Genomic DNA, 15,247 nt, shown 5'->3' with positions numbered 1-15,247 from the left:
TAAGTTCTTCTTTGCTTTTAGAAATGTTCATGATAGTTGTCAAGTTCATATTAAAAAAAAAGAAAATTAAAAACAAGTCTTCCTGTGTTTCTCTGAATCTCTCATTTTGGTAGTTTCCTATGGTTGAGAAATATTCCATGATACTCAGATATTTCAGTTTATTTAATAATTTCCCAATCAACTGAATCTTACATTGTTTCCAGTTCTTTGCTGCCATAAAAGTGCTGCTGTGACTATTTTGGTCTCTGTCCATCAGAAAATGTCAGCCCATACTCTACTAACCCAAATGTTAGTGTACATTAATTCGCTTTGTTTGATTTTCCTAATATACCAGGGCCTCAAGGTCACTGAGCTTAAATATACTTTGCCATCATTGCCATTATACTTGGGGCCACATCAAGTGCATGGGATGCTGTCTCTATGAGGAATGTTGTGAACGTTGTCAGATGGTGCTTAACTTTTTCTCTTTCTTTCTTTCCTTTTTTTTTTTTTTTTTTTTTTAACCAGGAAAGGTTCTATGAGGAACTGGAGGCATAGGGGAAAGAGACGATATTAGAAAATGTCTGGGATATTTAAAAATTCCCCAAAAGGAAAAAAAGTTAATAATAACCTCTCAATCTTAAAGCATTTTTAAAGTTTCACCATATACTAGGTACTGTGCTAATTAGAGGTACAAAGACAAGGTGAGACACTGTTTGTGTAGACACAGAATCCAAAGCTGGAAGGAAATTTGGAGACAATCACCAGGCATTTGGTAAGCCCTTACTGTGTCATGTCATATAGACCAGAGGTTTCAAACATGAAGCCCTCAGGCTGGCTGCACTGGGGCTGGCACATGGGAACCGGGTGAAAATGTAATTGGGAATATTTAGCAAATTAAATAAAAATACAATGGAACATAGATAATGTTAATATGTGATCTTCTAAGAAAATGTGCACCCACCGGGATCCTTATGTATGGTTTAAAGGCCCCCTTTCTATTTGACCCCACTGCTCTAGACAAATGCCTTAATTTTGCAGATAAGGAAACCGAGGCTGAGGAAGATGGTGACTTGTCCATAATCACATAGATAGTAAGTGAGTCAGGATTTGAACCCAGGCTCCTTCTTGATTCCAAATCCAGCGTTCATTTCACACAACTGCTGAAGTCATCTCTGTCCCTTGGGAGTTTTCAGTTTAAAACTTATAAAATCATTGATCATAATGTACCACAAGGCAGGAGTCATATTAATATAAGCAAATTCAGCTCTCGATTTTCCATGATGAAAGCTGAGAAAGGATCAAATAAAACTCATGCCCAGTCTTCCAACTGCTTGCAAGGCAATCATTTCAATTTCTTCCATCAAGCCTTAAAAACATTATAGAATGAAAATTTGCATGTGTATATGTATTTCTTTTGTGGCTCTTTTACCATATATATTACACTCTTGGAGGGGAGATAGGTGGAACATAAGCAACAACAGACCTCTCAGTCTCTCTACCTAAGCAGATCCTGTTGCCATAGAGTCTTACATGAAGGCAATGGAAAGAGAACTGGAGCTCTGAAGTCAGAGGACCTGGGTTCAAATTCTGCCTCTAATGCTTACTATCTGAATGATCTTGGGCAAGTTCTTTAACCTCCCCATGACTCAGTTTCCTCATTTGTAAAATGAAGAGGTTGGACTGGATGGATTCTGTATGAATGTATGAGGCAAGATGGGAAGGAGTTTTGGGGGGTGTAGCCCCACTTCTCTGTGTCTAGATCAGTGGCATCAGACGATAAGCCACTAGCAGGCTCTGTAATCCCAGGCAATCAGAGCTGTGCTAATACTCTATTTTCTTATCTTTAATATTAGTATCAGTAATTCACATTTCTGTAGGGCTTTAAACTTTACAAAACACTTTCTTGGGGGCAGGTACGTGGCACAGTGGATAGAGCACCTGCCCTGAAGTCAGGAGGACTTGAGTTCAAATCTGGCCTCAGACCAAACACTTGACACTTACTAGCTGTGTGACCCTGGGCAAGTCACTTAACCCCAATTGCCTAAAAAAGATAAAAAAAACCCACTTTCTTGGTGCCAACTCTCTGAGCTAGGCAGTATAATTGTTATTCTCCTTTTTCACATGAGGAAACTGAATTTCAGAGGGCAAGTGACTTATCCAGGGTCACAGCGCTAATAAACATCAGAGTGGGAATTTGAATTGAAATATCTTCTGATGTTAGGTCTATTAGTCTTTGTTCAATGTCATATTGCCTCTTGTTGGCAAGTGATAATTGAGCATCTATTACGCACTAGGCATGTGTAGACAGATGATCATTGTCAAAAAAGTTCAGAGGACAGAGCTGTCACTGTGGACTGAAATAACTAGGGAAGATTTTCAGGTAACATTCCTCAGAGGAAATTGCGCTTCAGCTGGCCCTTGAGGGACCAATAGGATTTTAGTTAGTTAAAGAGAAAGGCATTATGGGTGAGGGGTATAGAATGCATGAAAATATGGAACTTGGCAAAAAATGTGACTTCCCAATTGAGGGGAGCAAAAAGGTATTGCCTCTAGGACCAGTTTTGGGAGGGACAGGGCCCGATGCTTGTGTCAAACTCCACCCTACCAACCAACTTGCTGAGTGGTCTTGGATGCCAGGTGACATCTCTAGGACCGTTTTGTTCCATCACAAAAGGAGAAGTGCACTATGCCTGTGTAGTAGCCGCTGTTTTCCACCTCACTAGCTTGAGGCCATTGAAGTCTTTGACCTCAACCCTATGGCCTAAAACAGTCGGGTCAGCCCCACAGGAAAAAAGAAGGCCTGTTTACGATAGCAAAGCACTTTGCTTGGGAAAAAAACATTCTGACCAAAATTGAAAGTAGTCCAGGAGCATCCAACTGTGCGGGATGTTGGGTGGATGAGCTAATGAGTGATTGCTGGGTTCTTTGAAATCTCAAAGCGCTGGGAACAAACTGTGTATTCTTGCTATGCCCAGGAAAAGCTGGCTAGCTAGAAAGGGTGACAGACAATTTGTTTCCCTCTGGCGGGTCATACATTGGGCTGCCTGTGCCCAGGATTGGCCCCTTTGTGTGCAGAACTCGTTTTGGCTTTAGTAGGAATTTGTCAGGCCAAGCTGGAACAAAGGCACTGGACCATAGGCTTCTTGGCTTCGGAGGTAAATTGCATTTTTTCTTAACTTATTGTGGGTGAGCAGTAGGATCCCCCCACATTGCTGAAGCCTCCACCTCCTAGTATTGAGTATTGGGAATTGACCCGTTAGTGAAGTGCAGGCTTTCTGGCTGTGGATGGAGAGAGGATTCTGATGTTCTAGGATAGTGAAAGAGAAAGAGAGAGAGAGAGAGAGACAGAGAGACAGAGACAGAGACACAGAGAAGAGGGGAGAAAGAGAAGAGAGAGGAAAAGGGAGAGAGGAGAGAGAGGTGAGAAGAGAAAAAGTGAGAGAAAGCTAGAGGAGAGAGAAAGTGAGTCAAGAGAGAAGGGAGAAAGGGAGAGAGAGAAGAGGAGGAAGAGGAGAGAAAAGCCTCATATTTGATAGTAGAATATTGAGATTGATCAGCATTCTTTTCCCATTAAAATGTCTTTTGAGGTGTTTTCTCTTTGAGCTGACTGAAGTATCCATGGTGACTTGTTAGAGAGGTTTGGAAACAAAAGTATTTTCAATGTGTGCAAGGTAGTTTATGTCGGAGGAAATGCCTTCTTGAAAACTGAGGTTCCCATGAGGCCAGTTATCAGGCAGCTGCACCTTCTTCTTTGGAGACAGGCATTGACAAGGACACTGAAGTCTTTCCTCAGTGTTTGGCATAGGGGTATGTGGGCCTGGCTGTCGGCCACTGTAGCTGAGGCTCAGGAGTGCTGTTTCTGGCTTTCATCTGTTGCACTGTATGTTCAGTGGTGAGCCCCATGCTCAGATGGGCCGTTTGCTGTCCCAAACCAAATACCCATTCGTGATGGATTAAATCCTTTGCAGTTATTCTTTCCCTTTGGCTAAACTCCTGGAGTTTCCTGGGAGTCAGTGAAGTTCAATGAAAAAAAACGTCAGTTTTGGAGTCAGAGGACCTGGGTTAAAATTCCTCTTCTGCCATATTGCTACCTGAGTGACCTTGAACCATTTATCTTGCTTTTTTAGGTCTTAAGGCTTCTTCATCCACAAAATGAGAAGATTGAACTAGATAGCCCCTATGATAACTTCTGACTCAAAATTTATGAGCCTGTAAATGCCAATATTGGGTCTATTTTTACTCATTTTTCCTATCATCTTATACAGGTACCATGGACCTAAATATGCTCTAAGACAAAGTGCTTTGAGATGCTGTAGTATATTTGTGCAAAGCAGTGGGAAATGCCTTCCAAGGGATGATTTATTCACAGTAGGAAAGACTGTGAGAGCTTGAATGTAATTGTATTGACTATGTTTGATGGAGAGTCACATTAGAAGAGGGGAAACATCTGGATTTTGCCATTCCAGATGTTGGGAGAGGGAGGGGGGCAGAAATGGTGACAATTGGGAGAGAAGAGTTTTGATTGCCTGCCTCTTGAAACAGGCTACGTGCTGATCGGAGCTGGAGGTCTCTAACCTCAAACCAGAATTGTCTTAGACGTAGGGAGGTAGAAATGGAGATGTTTAAAGGACAGGCAAACATTTGCTTCCCAGACATTGTAACATAAAGAGGTTAGGGGAAAATCAAAATACTGGTCAGGCCAAAGAAAAGATCTAGGACCATCTGCTAAGGAGAGGAAGCATGCATCAGAGCATGCACCCTGAGCTTTGTAGATGATCTCTTGAACTTTCTTTGGACGCCACTTAAACCCCCCCAAGCTTCTGATTTACTAAGAATCCAACCTCCCTGCATTTCCTGATGAGCAGCTGTTCTTCATTTCCTGGGGGGACAGAACGAGAGGAAGAAATGGATTGAAGTTGCAGGAGAAGGGTTTAGGTCTGGCTAGAGCATTTGGCTTTGCCTCCTTAGGGCCTTCTGCCCCCTGCCTAGTTAGGCAGTACTGCCTTCAATGAGTTTGTGCACCCACTCAGGGAAGCTTCAGTGGGTCCCCAGTCTGAGCCTGCTAACTGCCTCGCCTGGACAAGTGAGCTTAATTACTTGCTGCTCCCTAGAAATGATGCTGACTTGCCCTTGAAATTCCTTGACAGGGTGCCAGACCCTGCTGTGTTTGGAAATGCCTCCTGTGGCAAGAGAAGGGGAGAGTTTGCTCAACCTGATAATCTACCCCCCCACCCCCTGCCCCCACCTCACCTTATTAGCCCAGAGGTTTCTAGAGATGCATGTATGATACCTCTTATATTATACTTTGTGCTGTTTCAATGTGCACATGGTGTGTGGGGCTTTTCAGAGGATGTTGCACTGTTGAGGCTGGTCTAGGATTAGATAATTCTGGATCCTTCTTCTTTTCCTCCTTCTTCATCCTCCCCTCTTCTCTTCCTTCTTCTCCTTTTATTTCTCTTCTTTTCCCTCCCCCCCCTCCTCTTCTTCCCCTTCCTTCTTCTTTCCCCCCCCCCCCTCTTCTCCTTCCTTGTCCCCCTCCTCTTTCTCTTCCCCTCCTCCCCTCCTTTTCTTCCTCCTTTTCTTCCCCTCTTCCCCTTCTTCTTTCTACTCCCTCTCTCCCCCATTCCCCCTCCTTTCCTCTCTTCTGGTTCCCAGGTCAGTTTAGCCAGCTATTAGAGAGACCATCTTTTGCTCTCAGGTTTACTACCTGTAAAGGATTATGACAATACTTATAAAGTGGTTTTGATTCTCAAATGAATGACGTGTTCATTATGGGACCATTAAGCACTTCTTATCATGAAGACATTATTTGGGAAGAAAATGGCTCCCGCTCTTTTTTCCCTCATTGCTTGTAACATGGCTTAGTGGCTTAGGAGAGGGTGCTGGCTCATTGGTATTCTTATCATCTCTGCTGAAAACCAGATGCCCCATTCTTCATCAGAATATGATAATAAAGAGCCAAATTGCTGTGGGACCCTGGGAAAGTCACTTAAGCCCTGTTTGCCTCAATTTCCTCATCTGTAAATTGGAGACCTACCCAATTTACAGCACCTACCTCCCAGGGTTGTTGTGAGGGTCAAGTGAGATCATAATTATAAAGTTCTTAGCACAGTACCTGGCACATAGGAAGTGCTACAAAAATGTTAGTTATTACATTCAGCAGCTGAAGTGGAAATCATCTGCAAAAATCATCTGGCCCCTTTGTATGAAACAAGCCTTATACTTAACTCACTGACCTTTGGTGACTTTGAAATCCACAGGCTGTGAACTGTGAGTTTTTCTTTTGCATTTATTCTCTATTTATTGCCCATCTTAAAACTTCATTAGGCAGTGACCCCATTTCTTCTGATTGTTGGCCAGTTCAGGAGGGGCTTGACTTTTCAAACAATCCTTCCTGGAATCTTAAATGGTTTCAGCTCCAAACTTCTTATCTTTTTTCCCTTTTCCCAGATGCCTTATGCTTGTTTTATAACCACTAGTCCTATCACAAACCATCTTGGATACCATTCCCTGCGTATCTTCTCTAAACTCTTAGTTGCTGGTGAGTGGTTGCAGAGGACTCAGTGTCTCAGGGCAGGTATGCCGTGATGTTTTTGGTCTGCCTGCTGGGTGTAGAAATTAACCTCCCTCCCTTTCTTCCTTTCCTTCTGTCTCTTCTTCCTTTTTCTTTTTTCCCTTCCTTTCCCTTTCTCTCCTCTTCCTTTTCCCCTTTCCAAACACAGTTTCTTCAAAATATTAAAAAAAAACCCAGTGAAACACATAAGGAAAAGCTGTGCAAGGTATTTTCTCCAACCAGATATGTTGACATCACATAATTTGGATTTCTTTACCAATTCCAGAAGATGCAGTTTGTGTGTCAGGCAGGAAATGTGATTTTTTTTTTACACTGTAGTTTACCTTGTTCGTAAGAGCTACAAAAATGTCTATAAGGTTAAAAATAAGACCTATAAGGAAAGGTGAAGAGCTCTAGGTCAGCTAAATGAAGGTAGCTTCCTAGAAGGGGAATGATAAGCAGCAGTCCTGTATTTCTCACGAAGACAGAATAGGAGAAGGAAATTGACTTAAGCTACAGAAATGACAGATTTGGGTTATAGAAAGAAAAACTAACCTGACTGGGAGAATTGTTGAATATTAGAGTAGGTTATTGTGCTGTTTGTAGTCAGCAAGTTTGGCTTTGGGTTTGTAAAGGGTTATATTTAGCAAGACTGTGAATTTTCTTTAAAGAACTTAACATACAATTGAGGTCGAATGACACTGGGTGGACTATGGGGCCGTGGTGCTGGCTGTATGGTCCATACAGCTAGACTTTGCATAGGTTTGGTTAACTGAGAGATCTAAGTTTGCATTCAATAATACTGTTTGTATAAATTAGAACTATACTAAAATAGTTAAAAACAAATCTTAACTTATATTTGGATTATAACTGAAGATCTATAATTTAGAAAGTTTAAGGAAATGCAGGCAATTAGAGGTAGTAAAATACTTTACAAGGTCATCCTCAATCACTGTTTCCTGCTGGTTTTCCCCCAAGTCAGCTCATCTTGATTGACTCATCTTTTGACTTAGAAGAAAACTGTCCTGATTTATATTCGGTATTTCAGAGTATCTTGACTTTGAAAGCCCTTACTGGTAGCTCTTCTCATCTGTTATGATTTCTTTCCATTTTAGCCATAACAAATCTGTTTACCATGCTTAACTGGGGGTGATTTGTGAAAGGAATTGCCTTATTCTTTCCAGTTCCCTTGGCTCTTGCCTAGAAAGTCTTTCCAGTGGCAGAAGCAGAGAGACCCTTGTCATGCAATGTCCATGCCAACTGCATGAATTTCTGTGATTGCATGATATTTTTTTTCCAACCAAAAGGTCATTCCCCTTACCTGACTTATTAAATTTTTTTCTGATATCAAAATCATATTTTATTGCTATACTTTGCCTCCTGTCCATTTTCAAATCTCTCACTTCTCTTATTGCTACCCATAGAGCCAACTTTGTTACCACAAGATTACAAAGAACAAGGCGGGGGTAGAAGCATCAATATATGAAGAGTACAGGATACAAAGAAAAACCAAAAAGAGTATTGTGTATGAATTTGTGAACTTCAACTAAAAATGCTTTTTTTTAAAAAAAAGAACATATTAAATTTAACAATACAGAAACAAAGTAACTCTTTGTCTTCCAACTCTTTGTTTTCTTCTCTTTGAAAATGTTTTATTAATGCTCTTTTCTTTCTTTTTTTGTATGTCTCTCACCATCCACTAACTTGGCCTCCTGTCTTCCACCTTGTAACAAGAAAGTACGGCCAAGGAAAAGAAGTTCACACATTGGTCATGTCTGAAAATATATTTCTCATTCTGCCCCTCTAGACCAGTATTATTATTATTATTGTTTTTTTTTGCCAAGAGGCAGAAAGGCAGCTAGGTGGAGCAGTGAGTTCAAATCCATTTTTGGATATTTACTAGTTGTGTGACCCTGGGGAAGTCACTTAACCCTCTTTACCTCAGTTCCTCATCTACAAAATGAGCTGGAGAAGGAAATAGCAAACCATTCCAGTATTTTTACCCAGAAAACCCCAAATGGGGTGTCAGAGAGTTGGACATGATTGAAATGACTGAACAACAGCAAAAAAGATGGCGTGCTTCATTATCAATCTTCTGGAGTCATGATTGCTAGCTGCATTGATCAGAATTCTGAAGTCTTGCAAAGTTGATTTCTTTTACAGTATTGTAAATTATTTTCCTGGTTCTGCTCCTTTCACCTTGCATCAGTTCACAGTACTTTCCAAGTTTTTCTGAATCCTTCAGTGTTGTCATTTCTTATTGAGCAATAATATTCCACTATATTCACATACCACCATTTGTTGAACCTTTCTCCAGTTGATGGACACTCACTTTATTTTCAGTTCTTTGCTACAACAAAAAAGTACTGCTATAAATATTTTTGTGCATATGTATCCCTTTTCCCGGTTGCTGACCTCTTAAGGGTGTTTGTGTTTAGCAACATTTTACTGCTGTCATTTATACTGTCATCATTGTTATGCATTGTTCACTTGGTTCCTATTCACTTCATTCTGTATCAGTTCACAAGCCTTCTCACGTGTTTCTGAATTCAGTACATTTGTTATTTCTTACAATGCGATTCCATTTGTATGCCATGAATTGTTCAGTCAGCCACCAATTGCCGAGTGCCACAGAGAGCTGTTAGATAGGGTGGGGCAGTGGTAAGGTGCTCAATTTGGAGCCAGAGGACCTGGATTAACTTAACTAACTTAACTAACTATGTGACTTGGGGAAGTCACAAGATTTCTACAGGCTTTACTTTCCTCATCTGTAAATAAAGGGGGTTGAACCAGATGACCTTGAAGAACCCTCCAGCTCTAAATCTATGCTCCTGTGAATATCTATATCTCTATATAGGCATAGATATGCACACATAACACACACATACAATATATGTGTGTGTGTATATATATGTATGTATATATATATATATATCACCTTTATTTTTGTCACTGACTTCCTTGGGTATATATGACCAATAGTAGCATAGTTACTACACTATAACAATATAATATAATAACTTGGCTTGCATAATTCCAAATTATTTGACCCATTGACGGCCCTGACAATTCTATGTTACTTAGAGTGCTTGTTTCCTCATCAGCCCTCTAACATTGACTGCTGCTATCTTTTATCATCTTTGCCAATTTAATGAAGTAAAACCTTAAAATTGTTTTAATTTGCATTTCTCTTATTATTAGTGATTTAGAGCATTTTTGTATAATTCTTTTGACTTGATTTTTTGAAGAGACCTGGGATTTGTCAGCAATGTGTATAAACTTCTTTTTTCCTTCCATGCATATGTTAGGAGCACTCTAGCTTCTCTGCAATTTTTATAGCCTGGCTTTTGATACAGCCTTGAAGTTATAAAAGCTGAGAAAATAAATGATATCAAAACATAATTTTAAAAGGCACATTTAAAGACAACCTAACAAGGCTTTCCATTTTGATACGCTAAGTGATTTCTCCATAGTTACTGAGTGATGTTGAAGAACCATCTTCCCTGAATCATATCTTTCAACATTGATCAACATTCAGCAAGCATTTACTTGGTGCCAATCTGGGCAGAGCTTTGTCCTAGGCCCTGCAGGGGATACAAAAGAAAGAGAAGACATGATTCTGGCCCAAAGTAAGTAATAATTTAGTTGAAGAGACAACAGAAGCACATGAAATGAATGAATGAGCTAAAACATAGTTAGTACTTTGTAAAGCTTGTTGAATGATTGATTGATGAGCAAGTACAAACTGAAACTATGCTTTCGGGAGGCATGCAAAGACGTGCACTTATCACAGTCAGGTGAGGTTACCCAGGGAAGGCTCCTGGAGTACAGAGATGCTGGGTCACGATTTGAATTAGGTGGGAGACATAGATTGGCTCAGAAAACTGGGAAGCATTCTAGCTGAGGACAGTAGCCTGGGTAAGGACTTTGAGGTGGGAATAAGTCCTGAAGGGGACTATAAACAGATCAAATGTTCTGGCTGTCTCTCATGTGACTAGAGTGATTGGAATAGTTTCAGATGTGCTAACTGACCCAGCAATAGCCCTTCCTGTTTTGAGATTCTCCAGGCATGCAAAGGCATTGCAGAGTCTTAGATTTGTTCATTTTACTATGTGTGAAAATGAATCATTCAGTTTTTTCCCTTTTTTAAAAAAACAGCAGCAACATGTCCATAGCACTTAAAAGTTTGCAAAGGGCTTTAAATATATTATCTCATTTGATTTGACCCTCACAACACCTTTGTGAGATAGGTACCACAACTATCTCCAGTATATAGATGAGGAAACTGAAGTTGAGAGAGGTTAAGTGACTTGCCCAGGGTTTCATAGCTGATAAGTGTCTAAATCAAGATTTGAACTCTCCTGACTCCTAAGTATGGTATTCTATGCAGCCTTTTAAAAATCAATAATTATAGGGGCAGCTAGGTGGAGCAGTGGATAGAGCACCAGCCCTGAAGTCAGGAGGACCTGAGTTCAAATCCGGCCTCAGTCCAAACACTTAACACTTACTAGCTGTGTGACCCTGGGCAAGTCACTTAACCCCAATTGCCTAAAAAAACCCAAAAAACCAAAAAAAATAATTATAAACTTGTATCCAGAAACATAAGCAAAGTAAAGAGTAAGATTCCCAATATAAACACATAATCTGAACCAGTTATATTTTATAAAAAAAAAATGTAACAGTAAAAAATAACTCATTTGTTCTGACTCTTCTGATCTCTCTTCTGCCTATATATTAATAAAGATTTGTTGCTCTTATTTTTATAAAGGCATCATTCACATATATATTTTAATCCTGCAATTTGAACAGTTTTATATCAGTCTTTCCATATTTTTTGTATTCTTCATATTTGTCATTTTTAATGGAGCAAGGATATTCCCTTATATTGATTCCTTAGCCATTGGACATATGAGTTCTTTCCAGATTTAGGTATTAGAAATAAAACAGTTTTGAATTTTACTTATATGTGAGATCAAAGTCCCAGATGAAGTGCCTAATGAGGATATTCCCACTTAGCAAGGGTATATAATCAAAGTTCCCAACATCTTTTAACTTCATCCACTTGGCCCAGCTGTCCTGGTCACATTATACATCCATCTAGTTCTTTTTTGCTTCTTCATTCCATCTTTAGTATAGCATCTGAGTAGTAGCATCACTGAATAAGAAGCTATAATCACTTCTGTAAAGCCTATAGCATATTACCAGATTGTCCTCTAAAAAGCTTTGAGTCAGTGGACAGTTGTACCAACAATGCTACATGGGACCTGTTTCCCCATGGCTCTGACAACATTGAACTATAGTTTTAAGCTATTTTATTCAGTCTGTAAGGAGTAAGGCTCTGCATTTGATTTTGCATTTCTTGGATTATTAGAGTTTGATGTATTTTTCAAGAGATTTTCAATTTTCCTCTTTTGAAAAATGTCTGTTCATATCCTATTCTTTAATCATTTATCTACTGGGGAAAGAGCAATACCTAAAATTTATATCAGTTTCTTATGGAGTCTATATATCAGACTTTGTTACATACCTTTACTTCAGTCTCTTTTCTTTTTTTGGTTCTACTATGAAAGATTTTTGTGTCAAATCTTTATTTTTATATAGTAGAATCCATCTATTTTTATGTCTGATGTATTTTTAAAATATTTAACTTTAATTTTTCAATTAATAAGTATTTCTTTTCTTTCTCCTCCTATCCTCTACTGGAAAACAAAAACAAAACCCTTATAACAAATATGCATAGTCAAGCAAAGCAAATTCCCACAGTCTATCACCTTTCTGGCAGATATCTCTAACACTTTCTTCCATTGGTTCATTAGTTAAAACTTATTCTCCTCTCCTCAATCAAGGTAAATATATTATTCCATTTTCTTCCCCCCCCCTTTATTTTTTTGCTTTTTAGTGAGGCAATTGGGGTTAAGTGACTTGCCCAGGGTCACACAGCTAGTGTCATGTGTCTGAAGGTGGATTTGAACTCAGGTCCTCCTGACTCCAAGGCCAGAGCTCTATTCACTGCTCCACCTAGCTGCCCCTCTTCCCATTTTTAATGATTAAAAATATTTAGACCATTTGTCAATTAGTAGTATTTGGTGTTGAGGAGTTGTATCATTCTTCTTAATAAGCCTATTGTTCATAGTAAAGCCCTCAATGTGTAGGAAAGAGGGCCTGAGAGGTCCTTTCTCTATGCTGACAGAACACCCAAGGTTCTCTTCCACACTGTCTTCTGTAAGGCAGCTAGATGAGCTGTGTTGATACACACAGGAGCCCTTTGGGGCATTTGAGTGACCTTTCCTTCCTTCTTTTATCCTCTGCATGTTGATGAGACCTAGCTCTCAAGGTATGGATTACAATCCAGTGCTCAGCTTTTTATTTCTCCTGAATGAAGACAAAGCAATGCCCATTTAACGCTCACCCTGCTGGATGGAATAAGGTTACTGCCCAGCTTTTAGCGGCTAAGCAGTGGGGGAGATCACAGCGGGACAAAGGGACTTATTCAGCAGAGTTTGGGTACTTCCCTTGGGTAATTATTTCAAGTTTTGTCTGAATAGCAAAGTTGAGAACTTTGGGGGTTTTGCTTTGTGTGTGTGGGCCTGGAGCTGGGAGCTGAATTGTCAAATGTTCTTGAATTCTGGAACATGCTACCAGGAAATACATTTCTAGATGTATCTGCAGATATTGTATATCTCCCCAGGCCGCAGATGTGGTTAAAGAGTCAAGACACGCAGAAGGGACTGTGGGTCAAGATATGCAGAAAAGAAGGGAAGGGAAAGGAAGGGAAGGGGAGGGAAAGGAACAAGTATTTATTAAATGCCTACTATATGCCAGACACTGCACTAAGTGCTTTGTAAAAAATAGAGTCCAAAGATCTGGTTTTGAACCTTGCCTTTGATACTTATTAACCATGTCATAGCTTCTCTGAGCCTCAGTTTCCTCATTTGGTAAATAGGATTAGTGATATTTTCACTGCCCCATGTCACAAAGTTGAAAGCACTCTGCAAACTGCAAAGCACCATTTAAATGCAAGTTATTATACAAATGCAAGTTATGGGTATGTGATAATATGTAATGTATCTTTCTTACTAGAAACTGGCAAGTTTGACAAGCAGGAATTGTTTATTCTGAACAATGCCATTTTAACTGGGTTTGATGATACCGAGTAATATGTATATGAAGTGTTTTGCCACTATTATTAAGCTTTGTATAAAGGAGTAATTGCTGCTAATTCTAATAATTCAGAACTTCATAGGGAGTTCTGGAGTCCTTTGACAAATTGAGTGACTGTTGGGCACATTCTAACCCCAGGACATCAAGATTCTTGGTATTCAATTTTTTTTTTTTTTTGCTTTTTAGTGAGGCATTCGGGGTTAAGTGACTTGCCCAGAGTCCCATAGCTAGTAAGTGTTAAGTATCTGAGGCTAAATTTGAATTCGGGTCCTCCAGAGTTCCATTTACTGCGCCACCTAACTTCCCGGTATTCAAAATTCTTCAAGCAGAATGGCTCAGGACTGTGCTGCACTTTCTTTGGGCTTGTGGTTTCAGAGGAGGGCACCTTTGTACGTACGTGCTCAAGGGAGCCTAAACAGACGAAGACAACTTCATTCTTTAAGGACATCATTTATTCATTTGTTGGTTTATTTTTAAGGACGGGCTGGAAAAACAGCGACTACTTCTGGACTCAATCCCATTAGTGCCTTGTGTGGCACTTCACCCTGCTCTAACTCCTTCCCTTCTCCTGGGGGCTCCCCATAAGAATGCTGAACTTAGTGTGGATGCCTGTTCTGAATAGCTTGCTGTACCTTATAACTAGTAAATTCAAGAGATCTAACAGCCTTAGGCACCCCGGTACTGGGGATTATAAGTTTACCACACCCAGCACGCTAATATTCTTGTGGGATCTTAGCTTTTAAGGGCTGTGCTGGCTGTTAGCAAGCAGATGAGGGAAGCCCAGGCTGGTCTGTTGATGCAGTATACAGGCTGGCAAAGTAGAACCTCAGGTCATTTGCATTCTTGACTCCAATCCTCCTTTGAAAATGAAAGACCTTAGAATGAAAACGAAATCCTCAGAAGACTTAAAATTCCCACCTTGTGCTCTAAGGTCTTTGAGGTGAAAGAATGTATCATTCTGCCTCTCTGACCTACCAGGATGTCATGTATAGAGTTGCATCTGATGGATGTTTGTGACTGTGGTAGCTGTTCAATTTGTACCACAGTGGGTTAGAGGACCACTCTCCTGCTCAAACAAGATGCCTCTCAGCTTAAGCTCATGACTTCTAATCTTATCACCATGCTTTGATCGATACCACCTACTTGAGTCTCCTCTGATTGGAGGGCTGGGGGTGGAGTACCAAGCTCCTCCAAATGCTTTCCTTTAGAGGACTTTTCAGCTCATTCCATTCTTCAATAGCTTCAATTGCTTCTTTGCCCGGTTTCAACTCCATGGAACAATATCCTCCCCATGCCAGGTACTCACCTAATTCATACCCCCCCCCCCCCCAACCCAGCTTTCCTGCTTCCTTTACCCCTCCCTCCTCATTAGATTGTAAGCTTCTGGAAGGCAAAGATGAAAGGCAATGTGACATAGTAGGTAGAGTATTGGACTTGAAGTTTAGAAGACCTGGGTCTAGATTCTCCCTTTGTCATGAGCTATATGACACTATGCAAGTCACTGAGCCCTTGGCAACTCTCTAAGACACTTAAGTTATACGAGGGGTGGGT

This window comes from Vombatus ursinus, unplaced genomic scaffold (genome assembly GCF_900497805.2).
Source record: "Vombatus ursinus unplaced genomic scaffold, bare-nosed wombat genome assembly UNPS02014791.1, whole genome shotgun sequence".
NCBI classification, from domain to species: Eukaryota; Metazoa; Chordata; class Mammalia; order Diprotodontia; family Vombatidae; genus Vombatus; species Vombatus ursinus.
Note: the sequence above shows the minus strand (reverse complement) of the source record.